Source organism: Macrobrachium rosenbergii, chromosome 5 (assembly GCF_040412425.1).
Source record: "Macrobrachium rosenbergii isolate ZJJX-2024 chromosome 5, ASM4041242v1, whole genome shotgun sequence".
In the NCBI taxonomy this organism is placed as follows: Eukaryota; Metazoa; Arthropoda; class Malacostraca; order Decapoda; family Palaemonidae; genus Macrobrachium; species Macrobrachium rosenbergii.
In genome coordinates, this window is record NC_089745.1 from 22276702 (window position 1) to 22292191 (window position 15490).

Here is a 15490-nt window from a genome sequence, read left to right on the forward strand (position 1 = left end):
CAGCCTCTATGGAGGGGGCTTTCCAGAGAGTTCTTGAACTCTTGATCTTATGCAAGGCATGTCATACTTGCTGATTTTCATTCAATGGAGGTTGTCCAGGGTTCCAATGTTACCATCGCAACAAACCTGGATGTCTAAGACAATGGCGCCCCCCCTCCCATTCCATATGATGAGATCTGGCTTTCGCAGGCTCTCACTAGTCGTTATATGTGGTTCACTGATGGTGTTATATCCCACCTTCTCGGCTCTCTCCTGGACAAATCTTTAGTTTAGTCTTATCGGCTTATTTTCCAGGGCTGTACATATTTGTAATATATGATGTAGAGTTCCTGGAGCGCTGCACTTCAGATCGCATTGGCTGCCAACATCCCGTCCCCTGACACTTCTGACTGGAGTCTGGAAGCAGCCCTGACGCAGCTTGATGCAGTTGACGCATGTGCCACCTCTCAAAAGAGGGTTACCGGAGTCGATCCATTTTGGTTTGGGGGCCTGCAGAGTTTCTTTTAGCCCACTTCCATCCACTGATGTATACAGTCTGCCCAGTCGACCTCATCAGGGGCTTCTAGATGTTCCAGTTTTCCAGCTGCAATTGTCTTAACTAAGAGGTCACTTGACTTACTTAGACACTGATGGCAGTTTAAGATAGCTTTTGGTGTTTGTACGCTGAAGTTGTACAATCCAAGGCCCCCTGCAGCCACTGAAGCATAAAATGTCTCAATTGGCATATCCTTGGGTAGGCGTAGGGCTTTCCTAATGAACTTTCTCATCTCTTGGTCCATGGCCTTTAGATGGTAGTTTTTGAGCCTTCCATGAATGGTAACTTGTTTCATTCTTGGAAGCAATACTACTTTGAGAGCCCAGATCTTCTGCTGTGGCTTTAATAGGGCTCTCTGTAGATTGCTCTGTTCGTTGCTCAATTCGTTCTTCAGTTTAAATATAATCTTACTGCCATTTCGACTTCTATGCCCAGGTACTTGTAGAATTCCTCCGGTTTCAATGCTTGTCAAATGGTCTCTCATCGACATACCATGGTGGTGCACTTCCTTATTCCCAGTTCTAGCCCTAGTATCTCTGCTTCTTCTAGAATGTCCCAATGGCTGATGTTAGACCCTCTCTTGTACTTGCCACCAGGACGATGTCGTCAGTAAATACTATATACTTAATTCATCCGTGAGGGTTGCCCCTACACCCTCAGGGAGACGACAGAATGTGCTTTCTAAGGTTAAGTTGAACAGTAGAGAGGAGAGTGGATCACCCTGCATGACCCCTGTCCTTATCTTGATGTTAGTACACTCTAAATCAGTGCTAACTGCCGCATAAAAATTCCTTAGGTACTCTACCATTTCTTTGTTGAGTCCTGCTCTCTCGATTGCCTTCAGTAGAGCAGGATGGCTGATAGTCAAAACCTTCTGGAAGTCTATAAATGCAAGATATAAGTGCATGCTTTTCCTTTTTGCCTGCTCCAAAAGCTCTCTAAGGATCATGATGTTAAGAGCCGATGCCGTCTTCCACCTTGAAGCATTTCTGCCTGACTGACGTCAGAACTCTTCCCACCAGCTGCCTAGCGATGAGCTTGTGGAGCCCACGTGTCACAACCGATGTTATGGTGATAGGTCTATAGTCCCTGGCCCCTTGGGAACTATCCACCTTAGGTAGTAATGTGTCTCCCCTCAACTCCATTCATTGGTTGTGATTCTTGATCTCAAATATCAGCGGGACGCACACCATCGGGGCCCGGCACTGTCTTCAGACTAGTCTTGTTTTTGATCCATTTTACTTCTTCTAAGATTACATCCTCAATCAGGCTGATAATTTTTGACTGGTGGGGTAGATGTTCTTCTATCGCAGTGTTCGGAGTCCGCCTACTGAAAAGGCTACCCCAGATCTCTAAAGTTCCTGGCGGATAGGAAGTCGACCTAAGGGGTCTTCTCTGTGATAGCATTGCGAGCTATGCAGCCTCTATTCTTCAGCCATCTCCTCTGCACTGCTGCATATTCCTGCTTCTTCCTTATCCTGTTCGAAAGCCATTCTCTATTTCCTTGAGGTCTCCTTCCCGCATGTAGACTGACCTCTCACCTTCCGAAGATGGAGTCCTTCAAGGCATCTATTTCTTCAGCTATTTTGTTCTCACTGTACTCCTCTTCCACTGTCGAAGTAGTGATGCCTACAGTGTACCTCTCATCTCCTAGACCACAGGAACCAGCAATCCAAGAACCACTCAGCATGACCCAAAGAAGAGTCACAAGGGTCATCCTGAGTCCTGGAGTGATCAGCACACTGCTGATCAGAGTGAACAGTGGGAGGTTCCCGTTTAGCCAAGTGGTGAACAGGTTGATCTTCAGTTTTCCCTAGAGCTTGAAGGGCTTTCCAACTAAGCATGGATATAACCACTTGGTCACTAAAACTCTGTCCCCTACAGCTGAACTGGTCTATGACAGCATACTTCCTGCCTGACCAGTTTCCCCACGGTTTGAAGAGACTTCCAACTATGCGAGGACATAATGTGGAGACCACTGTCACAGCAACCCCATCCCCTGTGGCTAAGTTGGTCTATGAAAAATCTCCTGCCCACTGGTGCATTTCCCATGCAACCTTACAGAGGGGAGGGGTAACTGTTCTCTTTTGCTTCTTGACATCATTAGTGTTGTCACTCATCACCACCACTGAGAGATCTAAAACTCCAAATAAGAGCGCCATCATCTACTCTCCACCTATTACATTGTCCCTCACTTCCTAGCTATGGGGCACAAGATATGAATGGGAGTCCAAGCTGGGGAACTAATGCTACTACAGACACCACTGAAATGAGCAAAGGAAGAGTTCACCATGCAGGAGAAGCAACTCCATGGCTGACAGGTGGCTGAGTACATCCTGCCAAAGTTATGCTGGTGGTTCCTGTCTTGGCAAGAACTGCCCCACTGACTCTTTGAGCTTGCCAACCCCTGAGTCTAAAGGATACTTTCTGCCACTATATCAATTAGCATATCCAAGTAATTCATCTACTGGAACTCAGACTTCTTGAAATTAACCCCGTTTGCTAGATTAAGACAAAATGCAAGAAGCTGATCTAGATCTTGAGGAAACTATGCCTCCAGGATGACAGGATCAACCACTTGTCAAGAGAGTGAGACAGACTTAGTCCTTGAGACAGTCCCACAGATCCTAGACTACCCGGAGCCAACCTGTTGGTCCTTTTAAGACGGGTAAAACAGCCCCACAAACCCAAGACTACACACAGCCTCTCTTCCAGTTGCCACCACACTCCTAAGGATATGATAGGAATCTCATATGTATGGCATCTAGATAGGGAACTGCCTACCTCAGTGTCCCCCTCCCTTCTTCTCCCCCTTATGTAACTTTCAGGACAGTGCTTATGGGACAAGCAGGAAGGGATGAGAAGGGTTCTGGCTCTTTCCTAACAAATAAACAAAAAAATTCTAACCTCTTGACAGAGGTTTTATAGAGGTCTGTCATATCCGCATCCCTGGTGTTGATGCTATAACCACCCAAAAGACTTAACTGTTCACTTGATAAGGTGCTGAAGGTATCTTGAAGGTTAGTGCATAGTTGATCAATGTATCCTAGGTGTCATTCCACCTTTTTTCCACTATTGTCTTGACCCTGCTCTTCCGAGTGAAGAGTCCAGCAAGTGTGTTCCTCAACTAGAGACTGTTCTTGGCCAGAGTCTGGTGTGAAAAAGGCTGTAAACAGCACTGGCCAATTTCAACAAGTTGATCCATAGATACTAGGACTAGTCTAAGAGGAGGGTCTATGACATTCTTCCTAACATCAACTTACTGAACTTTGCAATGCTTTCCTCATAGGACAAATCAGGTACAGTTAACCCAAAAGTCCAACTATGATAACGCATGGAGTGTAGCAAGGCAACTAGCTCTATAACTGTTTCCAAGGTTGAGAAAGCAAACCCTAACAACAAAGCTGCTTCAGTGGAAACTTCCCTTCAGCCTACAGACTGACAGATCTACCGTAGGGGTGAGTCTATTAGTTCTCTGGCATGTAGTACTTCCAAAGGAATAAGCTTCAAAGACTAGATGGAGGTTTTTGAATTCTCTGGTTCAGATATCAGCACATCCAGCAACCAAATATGAAGGCATGGTCTCCAGACTGGGTTACCTCAATCCAGGTCGGTCTGACCTCAAAAAAAAAATCCTGTAACGAGGAGCAATCTCTGTCACCCCGCTGAGAAAGAACTATCTTGTTTCAAGTCTTGTGGAACCCTACAGGGAAAATACTTCAAAGACTTCTCCCTATCCTTGTCAGCATTCCAGAGACCAGTTAAGACTAAGATGAGAAGGTGGAAGAGAAAACAACTAGCAAAAAGACGAGGAAAAGGGAGAGGCATAACAACATTTTTCTGCAAAGGTCAAAACAACATCCATGTACCAGATGAAGGACAGGTGTTACCTGGAGGCTGCTCAAAGAGCATACTTAAGAAGATCAGTGGCAGTGCACACTCCCATTTTACATGGAGACAGGTGTGTTATCATTCTTCTCACCAAATCCTCCCTGAACTATGATCTATGGAGAACAGTCCCATGAGAGTAGTAGCAACTGCATAAGATCTAGCACTACCATGTCTTGGGGTTGCAGGGAAATGTGTTGCCTCCCGGCAATATTGAAGAAAGCTTTGCAGTCCTCTTCCATTTCAGCCAAGCTTCATGCAGCAGAATGGTGGCCAACTTTTGTACACCTTTCATGCAACATCCTTGGTGCAATCATTAACCCTGCAAAGAACACAGAACTGGTGAGGATATGTTATGAGGGACATCATCTACCAAACACAACCCCCTTCCCACAACATTTGGCACTAAATTAACTTTCAACTTGAGTTCACAATGTTAAATCAGTGGTTTGATTATATTAACTGTCAAAAATAACTCATCAATGACTCATTCAAGAAAGTAGTAACAATGTAATCCAGAGAAAATATCACCAAAGTGATGAGACAGCTTAACTCTTGACTGAGTCAACGGAAAAACTGAGGGTATTCAGCCAAGAGAATGAATGGTTGGTCTCCCTAATCAACTCCATGTCCACCTGTAAACTACCTTGTTCCCAAGCTTCAGTGATAGAACTACAGTAGCTTGCACCTAAGAATACTAATATAAAACAATGAAGGTTTGTAAACTTGATGGAACAAATAAAACCAAAATTATTTTGCCAGAAATATCAGTTCTGAATTGTTAAATATTAAACACAAGAAATACCTATAAGAACCAAGAATGGTTGTTGTGTAGTCTTTCAATCTTCTTCTGATAAGTTCTGTTAATTGAAATACTTGTGCTACTAATCATCAGATGTTAACTGTAAAATATAGGACCAATTATAATGACTATCCCAATTACACAGGAGTACTTCACATCTAAACTTTTGTCAGAAATAGCAATCAGATGTACAAAAGACATTGTAAAACTTAAAAATGTAATCAACACACCGTATATTTCCACCTACCACAAACTGCACACTAGAAAAGGATGGTTTTGTGTTTTGGAGTCTTGAGATTCACTAGTTGCTACTCGTTAGATGGTGACAGTTAAATATATGGCATATTCTATTTACTATCCAAATTCAATAAAGAAAACTTGACAAATAGAAGAAAATTTACATTATTTTTCTTGCCAAAAATGCCAGTCAGTTTTGAAGGGAAGCATTCCACAGGTAAGACAAAATTTTCTCACCAGAAGTCACCATTAAGAGGTAGAATGGTTACAAATTTGGAAACCTGCCATACACACCTCTTGGTTCCTTTTAAGTCATGAAATCCTATTTTGATAGGATGCTATTGTCAATCCTCTCACAAGCCTCAAGTCCTCCAGTAGTTTTACTCATCAGATGTTCTCTGTAGGACAAGAAAACTTCTAATTACTATCACAATTGTAGAGAACTTTAGTGAAATTTGGCAAAGGATTTTTTGCCAGAAGTGTCAAATTTAGCTCTGAAGGAAGGCCTTTTGAAGTTACTCTCTCAAAATGAACTGCGGGAAACAAATAATGGCCAATCTTTACTCTATAAAAGTTGAAAGCCTTTCTAGACTCCTAGGGGATGCTAAAGTGATCTGGAGCAATGTAAAATGAAAGAAGTTTGGCAGTTAATTGAAACCATATCAAAGGGAATGGATACAAATCAAAGAGCCAGATACACTGCATCTGGGGTTAAAGGGAGATTGCAAAAAACCTTTAAACAACTTATAGTGTACCATACAGGCACACTGATGGTACCCCTCAATGGCAGCAAATTAAGTGACAAAAACTGGGGTAGGGAGACATGCACATAACCTCAACAGCTGGCACATTTGTCTGAATGTTGAAGCCAATAATGAATGATGAAAAAGTATAACTACCAAACAGAACTGAAGAAGCTACAATGTTATTGCAAGTAGAGGGACAACACCTCTTTGGGATCATAAAATAGTAACAAAAGTGGGATCATCTAAGTCCAGTTTAGTTGGTAGTAATGCTGATGTGGCAAATGCTTTACCCACTCAAGATGGAGAACCTTGCATTTGTTTCATAATCAAATGTTATATTCCCCCTCTTTCACCCTTTTCACCTATTAATATCCAGCTAAATCTTGTCACCTGATCATGACAAAAGGATAAGATTTAGAAAGGTGCCACCTTGGAATATTAAGAATTATATGGATGGAGCTCATTAGAAGGATGATATCATGAATAAGGAACTGGTAGGGTGGATGGATGGATGGATTGATTATGATATTTATGGACACGCCCAAACACGGACCTATTTTGGTCGTTCAGCTCCGTAATGGAATGAAATAAAAACTTAATGGTTAATGAAATGTAAATGAAGGTGATGATAACCTACAGGGAATGACAACGTAAAAACCATATTTGATTACAATTAATAATGAAAAAATAAAATATAAATAACAGTAAGTGCATACACTTGTATGCATTAAGTAATTGGTAGAATTAGATCTTAGTAAAGTAAGTCAAACTTTAGAATATCAATAAGAATTTTACAGGATTGTCGATATCAACATTGTCTCCTAAAATATGCGCAAATTGTTTCCATGAAAGACCAAATTTCCTGCAGGTAGCATCATATACTGTACTGGAAAAGACACCAGAATGTGCTCAACTGTCAACAGACTGCCACAGCAAGCTCAGACTGGACTGGAGCATCACTTCCATCATGAATAAAGTCGTTTCAATTGGGAATGACCAATACGAAGTCTCATTAAAACAATTTCAGTCTTATCTCTATGAAATGAAGACTGCCAAAAATTCAAATCACGTCTAATTGCCTTCAGTTTGAATAAGGAACTGGTGGGGAGATGCAATGTCCAGAGGCTGGAAGACACTGAGCTTTCAAAGATTAAGATGGCTGGTACATGTGATTTATGCAAGGTAGAATTTGATTTTTCCCGTACAATATTACTTTATTAAAACCACAAGTCTAAATGCCTTAAACAATCCTGTCCTATATCAAGTTATTCTGCCCATATTTTTAAGTAAGGTGTACTACTTAAAAATACTTTGAACCTCAATTAGGTTACGCTCCTGATTCCACTCCCAAAATATTTCTGTGGTAAGCTCACGGTCTAGAACATGGATAAGATATAATTTAGCTGTTTTTATTGTGCTTACCCTCAAAATAATCACAACATTAAAAAGTGAATCCATTATTCCAAATTACAAGGAAAGCATCTGGTTTTTGAATCTATTTTCCATAATCATATTTTTACCCATTTCTATTGAATGAATATCATTTGTGTTGAGGGAGAAAGAGAGAAAAAGCAGCTCATTTGGAGTTTGGTTAACTGGGCCATCCTAAAGAACTTTCGTGGCATTAAGCAGAATCGGGTACTCTTTTTGAATTTCCTACCACTGGTCACCTAAGGCTTGGTTGACCTTATCTCCAGTTAACAAGTTACAAGCATAATTCCATTAGCCTCACTAATTATACAGTATACTGAAAAATACTAATACACTGTACAGTACGCAAATGTACCCAGTTGGGACAGGCAAGTTCCTCTATACTGTATTTCTTTGGCTGTCACTTAAATGAGATATAATACTTAAAATGGAAAAGATGGCTGTAATTTTGAAATAATAATCTTGCACTGGTAGGTTTAAGTAGCCCTACACTTATGCTGACATAAGTTAGACGTGGTACTATTCGCAATTTCTCCTTGTAGTGTGTTCAAAAATGCCTTCCTGTATGTTAAGTTCCCATAGTGAATAGTGTTGAACCTTAGTGATTCTAGTTTCCATTCCTGGGTCTGGTTTGGTAATGCTGTGATATTTATAGTGTTACATATCTTGAATGTTTGTCAGTTTACCTCAACGCTTTTCTAGCGGGGTACATACACACTGCAGGCTTACTGGTGTTAGTCTATGATTGATGGTACTTTTATCAGTTTGGTTGCTCTTTCCTTTACTCCTCCTTACCTGTCCTTCCTTTAAGTGGGATTTAACTGGTCAGGGTATTAGTTGTTACGAGCCCTTGGGTGCACTTTACTTATATTACCAAACTCCTTGACACTCGTGACAGCCTCTGCTAAAACCACCTAAACAATGGTTTTAAAAGCAATTGACTATCAGTTCATGTCAAGGGGAGCACAAAACAGCAAAAGTACAATACTACGATTCAGATAAGATTTTAAATACTTGACTCATGGGCTGCACGAGTGCGTAACTACACAGCTCAGAGCAAGAGTCCATAGTTATCAGACATTTCAAGATAGATAAATATACGCACTTGAGCTTTGGAAAACTAGAGGGGGAGAAGAGAAGCGTGAAATATCACTTTACAGGGATATATTTATTAACAATTAAAACGCCCAGGAAAAGAAAAGGCTGTTGCTGTAAGAAAAAGTTATATACAAACACCTTTCAGGACCCTAGCACACTACAAACCTGAAAAACAATCTAACAGTCAAGACAGAAGTAATGAGAAGAAAGGAGAAAACCAATTCTACCCACCTGATAGTAGCAGGAAAAAAAAAAAAGACCTTAATGCTAAACCTAAACCTAGCTAACTTACACTTTAAGTAAAATTACCTTCATGGACGAAAAACGTTACAACAATTCCACACAAGCAATAAACCACCATCTGCTATTTCAGGTGTTGTTCCCCTTCCATTAGCTCTATTGTTTAAATGGGCCCCTTACCAAACATCAAACAATCATAAGCCTTGTAAATTATTCCACAGAGGAAGAAACCTGCTCGTCAACACTATACAGTCAAGGATCCTCGGCATTATACGGTTTCCACAGAATGCTTACCGGAATACACTGTTCATGAAAGTCTTAATATTCATGAAGACACCGGAAGCCAGTAGATGTGGCGGTACTGGATGCAATCTACAAAAGCGTATTGTTCTGGCAAATGGTGCGTTTCCTCCTTAACAGCAATGGGTAAGGGAAGCATCCCACCTTCAAGAACACAGAAACAGGTTCGCCTGAAGACAAACTGTCTCAGCCAGGCGACTGATGAGCTGATCAGTCAAAACCACTGAGCTTCCCTGCGGGACTGGATCCGTCGCAAGGATGTTGAATGTTGACTGCTGGAATGCGGAAACCAGAACGTAGAATTGTAAATGTAGTCTGAATGTAGACTCCAGTCTTCAGAACACAGAACTACCTCATACACTGCGAGGTCAAATGGCCACGCCCCCTTTTCCTCACGCGTGGAATAAGAGCAAATACCTTCCACGGAACAGTGTCGCAACAAGATGTCTAGTAACTTCTTGACTTAACTGGACATTTAAAGAATTTCAAAATTCCATGATTTATGTTAAAAAGTAAGACTTACTGGGGTTTGTGACAGTTTAATAAGGTATCAATTCAATGACATTTAATATTTTATAGTGTTCTAGCGGCTTTCTTTTCAACTTCTACACATTGCTTGGAGGGTCATTAGTCACCAGTAAGAACTCCTGGATCTTTGTCTTGATGACAACTCTATCCCCCTTTCCAAGTATTCATATTCGATACCTTTTTAAAATCTATATGCATGACTGCATTTTCCTAGGTTGAAGGGCATCAGCATTCACTTAAAATTCACTTTTTCCCAAGCTCATCTCGCAACTACAGTATTTACAACTGTACTTGTCAGCAGTTTAATTTGATTTTATGAAATTTAGGCTGTCAAGCCAAGCTCTGGGTTACTTTCAGCCATTTAGTACTGTCGCCTGGTTGTGTTTTACCAGAACCAGCCCCTTGTCCAAGTCACTTGTGTTGATAATGAACAGAAGGTCCTGCACTGAACCTTGAAACTGACCTTTTGTTCTAAGTGTTTGTGCCATTGTTTAAAACTTATTTAGCCCATGCTCTTGCCAATTTCCTACTAAATCTACAATACCTATATTCCTTACTTTTGCCACTTACCTTTTATAGGGCACCTCATCAAACTCCTGAGACTATATCTATTGCTTTAATTTTCATATAGTATATACCAAACATGTTAAGGAAGTATATACCAAACATGTTAAGGAAGGAGCCCAAAAGGTTGGTTACGTATGATTTTCCATAGAGAATTCATGGTGGAATTTTAGAGCTTGCCTGCAGCAGATTCTAGCATCTTCCCATGAATAGAAGCCAGGTTGATTGACCCACATTTCCCTAGTTCATCCTCAGAATTATTCTTGAATTTTGATGCAGGATTTTGCAGTTTCCAACCCTTCGCCCAGTTTCTTTGTTCCAAGGGTGCTTTGTACATGTCAAATTAATTACGGATAATTTCTTGCTTGGAACGGATGGAATATGAATTTTAGGTTAAAGGCCAAGCACTGGGACCTATGAGGTCGTTCAGCGTTGAAAGGGAAATTGAGCTGCACTACTGAACAATTGCTAGCAGAGGGTGGAAAGAAAGACAGAAGAAAAATAATATGAACGGAGGTACGGTAAAAGGAATGAGAGAGGCTGTGGTGCACTGACAGCACTAACCCCAAGACGGAGAGATTTCTTTTACCCGCCTCCTCAATCACTATGCATGGAATCCATCTGGACTCGGGGAATTGTTTATTTCAGTGTGTTTTCATTCTTTGGGTTATTTGTTTTCCCAAAAGGGGTTACTTCCTTGTTATACCATTGGGACCACATACTGCAAATAATTTCCCAAAAGTGGTTATTTCCTTGTTATACCATTGGGACTACATACTGCAAATAATATTGCCAATGTCATTTATAACTTTTAAAGATATACTATACAACTGTTAAAATGCACAAAGGATGGTTTTGAACTTTTTCTTTCAGACGCAATCCTATCTTTCTGTTCTAAATCTGCCCCTCTAAATTTTTAAAGAGATATTTATTTCACCATCCACTTTTTTTTATCATACTGTCCTCTGTGGAAAATACCAAACCTCTAGTATCATTTCGCCTTGTTTTGTTGGTTTGTCCACCCCTTGCGTTAGGTGTGGCAATGTCTATTAGTGCTAACTTTCAGAATCTGTCGGACCCACTTTCTCATGTTCTAATTAACAGCTGACAGGATTAAAGTACTCTTTATGACAACAATGCACCTCCCTCTCTTCCTTGAACATTTCATAACGTAGTTCATAAAAATTTCTACCAAAATCTCTTGTATTGGTGTAAATCCCATGAATTTTATGCCATCTATTTTGAGCTTCTCAACTGATATCATGGTTCCTTCCCGTTTTTTTCTGGCATATTGACCATTAAAAACTACCAAAAAAGATTTTACTGTTGTTCTTTACCTTCCATGTCATTAATTTTTCTTCAGAAAACTTATGAGACATGCACCCAATTATGACAATAGTAATTTTTAAGACAAATGTAAACTTCTAAGTTTTGGGCTGCCGTTTAACCTGACTACCTAATACATTAACTTGAACCCCCGTCGTATGGCACCCCACTAATGCCAGTGACCTAAGATAGCAGAGGTGCTCTGATACAGTTTTAACTAAGCCAAACCAACCTAACTTTTACTCGATTTCATGTTAACTCTATAAATTAATTTCTTGCCCAACAAAGGAACAGAATACCTTAATTTTCAGGCTGCTTATCATAATTGCTGTGTTTAACAATTTTTGTCGTTGCAACAATTATATGGGTGGGATGGAGTGGGGTTTGAGTGGAATAAATCCGAAACTAAACAAAAATCATCAGCATTGATGGTAAAATAGGCTGCAAAAAGCAAGAGAAGCAGCTGAAAGATGTAAGGTTCAAATACAAGCACTTGTGAAATCTTTTTTTGATTTTCTGTTATGCAATGGACGGGTACTTTTTGGCCAATAAACAATTCACAACTAATGATTTACCGTAGATTCCAATGTTTTCTGTCTGATCACAGTTTTCAACAAATATAGTCCGTTTAACAATGGATACCAGATGCGTAGGAAAGTTATGAACCTCACCATTGCAGCCATTGTTAAACAATATATACCCTGTTGAAAGAGATTAATCAGAAAACAACATGGAACTTCAACTGTTAAGTTTTTATGGGCCTCTCTTGATTGAACTGAATTACTCGTACCCAGAATGACACAAGAAGAACAACGGTGTGCAATGAGAGAGAGGGAGACAGGTGGTACCTCCTTGTAAGTAAGTTAGGACCCACTGTGCGAGTTTTGGCCATGCTGAGTTTCTCTTATTTAATGATTTAGTGCTTTTGGTTGGGTTAGGAACCGCTGAGAAAATATTATGGACAGCACACCCCAGTTACATAGCCATAAATACAAAGTTTGTGGAGTGATGTAAAGGCGTTAAGTGAAATGACCCAGGATTTACGCTGAATATTTAAAACAGTAGCCGGCCTATTCATTTTTGAACTTTCTGAAGAGGAGTAGGCAACCATTTCTTAGTACAGGCAGTCTGTCTGTACTCTCCACAATTCTTATACTAACACCCCACCACTAGTAATATATAAAGTTATATATTTAAAGAAACTGTAGTTGGGGTGGGTAATCAGGTAGGATAACCCCACATATATTAAGGTAATAATGCAACATAGTAATTCACTTATATTTGATGGTGCTCTAGGCCAGGTTGGATTAGCTCGACACCCCATGTTAGGTTAAGTTTGGGGTAAATCTAAGCAACAGCTCTGCACGACTATTACCTTGGAAATTGATTTTTCCTATACTTTTAGTGTTGCTGATGGAAGTGATGGTGTTTACTGTTGGTTAATTATTATTAACCTTATATCTACCCAACATGGTTGGTGATCCTATGGAAATGCAGGGTTTTGGGTGCGGGGAAAACGCTGGGAGAAAGACTAGACCGCCATGTTGTTATGGAATGGTTCTGAGCATGCACAAGTCATTAGGGAGCCATAAGTTTAGGATGAGACTGGCTAAGGAAACCTATACTAACCCAACATACCTTAACCTAACCTAACCTAGCATGCCGTGTTACTTAGCCGGGGGCTCTGTCCCCGGACCCCCGGTGAAGGAAAAACTACTTTTTACCAAAAGCTCCCCAATAACACTGCGCATACGCAATAACATTCCCGGATGGATAGCATACAACTTCTTAGGTTAATTACAGGTTAATCCCTGTCGACCAACAAAAAATAAAGGTAAATTCTTGATACTCAACCAAAATACTATAGGAAAAATAAATTTCCAAAATAATACCCCATGCGCAGCTCTTGCTTAGTTCTACCAAGTTTGGATGTGTACATGTACCTAAAAACATTTTTCTACTTTATCATCCCATAATACTGTTAGACATGGAGGTCTTTGCAGGGTGAGAGCATTTTCGATGGAAATGTCAAATAACTAAAAAAAAAAAAGGGTGAAAAACAAACTAAATTACAGAACTCATATGTTAAACTCACTGAACTTTAGCGTTCCAACTAGCGAGGGGGTGGGGGCAGAAAGCTTTACCAGCACTCGGCATTGTCAGTTGGAACCCTTAATTTTTGGACACGTCCAACAACTAGATACTTATTAATCGCATAGGAAGGGGCAAATTCGGTTATTTTTCGGAAGACTCCAGCCACCTCCCACATTACAACTTATATTTTTCTTGGATAAAACTCATCAAAACGAAAACTTTCTTCTCAATACATGACCTTCGCAAATGCTTAATAACAGATAATTAATCAAATTACGACTTATAAGGTAATCGTACCGCCCCACCCCCATAGCTAACACGGCAAAATTGTAACCAGTAAACATCCCTAGGTTACGACGTTGGTATTTTCAGGTTCTTTTAGTGCCCTGTCATTTCCTAGCCATTTTTGAATGAAAACCAAAATGGTTTTTCATGCAAAAATGGCTAACTGGAACCTTCCGAAATGGCTGGCTGGATTTCCTTACCAAATTCAAAGGCGACTTTACAAGGGTGAATGTCTCCGCATGCATAAAGTACCAAAATTAAAAGTAAAATGTAATATTTTTCATATTTAAAGCGTTTTAGGCCACTTTTTATAATGAGCACCCACAATTTCGCCATATTAGAAAATTTCAAAAATCGAAAATCATTCGATGGGAACTAGTTTTTCTGAGAAACATTAACTCTTTCTGAGAATCATTACAGTAAAAACCTTTTTCGAACTAATTCCAGTAAGATTTCGGGATGATTAGATAATCATTAATATCTCGGATATGAATCTCCTCAAAAGTGTTCAGAGACAAAGTTTTATTATTTTATATTGTGAAAATTATAGTTATATCTCACCGCGGAGTTGTTCTGGACATTGACCAATTTCTCTAGTTATCTCACCCGTACTTCATTATACATTTTTTCTTGATGGTCAAAGTATTTTATTAGTAAAAGGCATCTTCATGGGGAACTCCTCTGTAGAATTACGCAATACCAATCGAAATCACTTGATTTACTTTAAATTTCAATTATATACCGCCTACCTTGATCAATATGCTGAGCGATGAACTGATAACACAACACTAAACGTGGCCACCGTTTTCAAACATACACCTGATCTCAAACCGTTCTGCCGTGATGTTCATCAACTGACTCACCGCCGTTCGGTGAACTCCAGGGTCCCTGAAGTTGCCAAGTACCACTAGATTTTCAAATCATAAAAGAAAATTTTGTGCTGTATAAAATATCACGGGAAACAATACGTTTACATTCTAACATTGTTAGAAAGTATATTTTTATCTGTTTTATACATATTAAAACAGTAAATCAAATACTGGCGCAAATTTCCCGCTTTCAACTGTATGTAATGTACGCAGACTACCATGCTTTGCCATTGAGCGGCTAGCTAATCATAGTATTTATGTAGATCATATAGATTTTCACGCTACGAAATACTTCATATAAGCTTTTATCTTAGCTCAAACTACTTCTTGGTTCTTAAAAGACGGCATCATGCATTCAGATATACATAGTATCAATATAGCTCTCTGACTTAATAATGTATTTATCATTTTCAGTCTAGTTTGTCAAAACGCTCAAGTGCCAGTACCCTAAAAATGAAGATAATGTGAGAGCTGGTCGATACTGCAGTCCCTAACATTAGAGAAGTTACGTACCCAGACTAATCTGTCAGTACTAACATAGAGAATC

General features: G+C 39.8%; 1 long non-coding RNA gene across 1 annotated transcript; it reads right to left on the reverse strand.

The window, feature by feature from the left end:
- Positions 1-1899: 1899 nt before the first annotated feature.
- On the reverse strand, positions 1900-15083 carry LOC136838587 (uncharacterized). The gene is made up of 3 exons (XR_010853047.1): positions 14824-15083; positions 5757-5860; positions 1900-4745 (listed from the first exon to the last, which is right to left on the reverse strand). It is a non-coding gene; the product is annotated as an uncharacterized lncRNA (long non-coding RNA).
- Positions 15084-15490: the final 407 nt, after the last annotated feature.